Source organism: Idiotropiscis lumnitzeri, chromosome 4 (assembly GCF_059441095.1).
Source record: "Idiotropiscis lumnitzeri isolate Australia: NSW breed Sydney's pygmy pipehorse chromosome 4, RoL_Ilum_1.0, whole genome shotgun sequence".
Lineage (NCBI taxonomy): Eukaryota > Metazoa > Chordata > Actinopteri > Syngnathiformes > Syngnathidae > Idiotropiscis > Idiotropiscis lumnitzeri.
Window position 1 is genome coordinate 31,734,165 of NC_142394.1, and position 472 is coordinate 31,734,636.

Here is a 472-nt window from a genome sequence, read left to right on the forward strand (position 1 = left end):
AAAGGAATGTCATAAGCAGTCTTCATGTTCAAAAGGGAGTAGGAAGAAGTCAATTCTCATTTTCCTCATTCATCAACTCACTTCCATTTCGATCCTTGTTGACCCTAACGTGCTGCACGTGTCTCTGCCTTGCCAACCTGCATAGCTCGGTCTCTCCCTCCTTACTGTCCAACCTCGCATCGGAAGGCCCTCGTTTGGCCTTTGCCACGCCCACTTTCACCTTCCGCCGCATGTCCTTGCCTGCATTCCCGTCTCCTTGCTTCAGTCCTCCCACTGGCCCACTTCTTCGTAGCTAACCTCTTTCTCTGGATCCACTTGCGCACCTCCTCATTCCACCACCAAGTCTCCTTATCTCCTTTCCTTCCAGATGACACACCAAGGACTTGCCTACCGTCCCCCGATCACATTTGCTGTAGTGGCCCCGTCATCTGGAAGCTCCTCCTGACCATCGAGAGCATCGAGAGATTTGGGA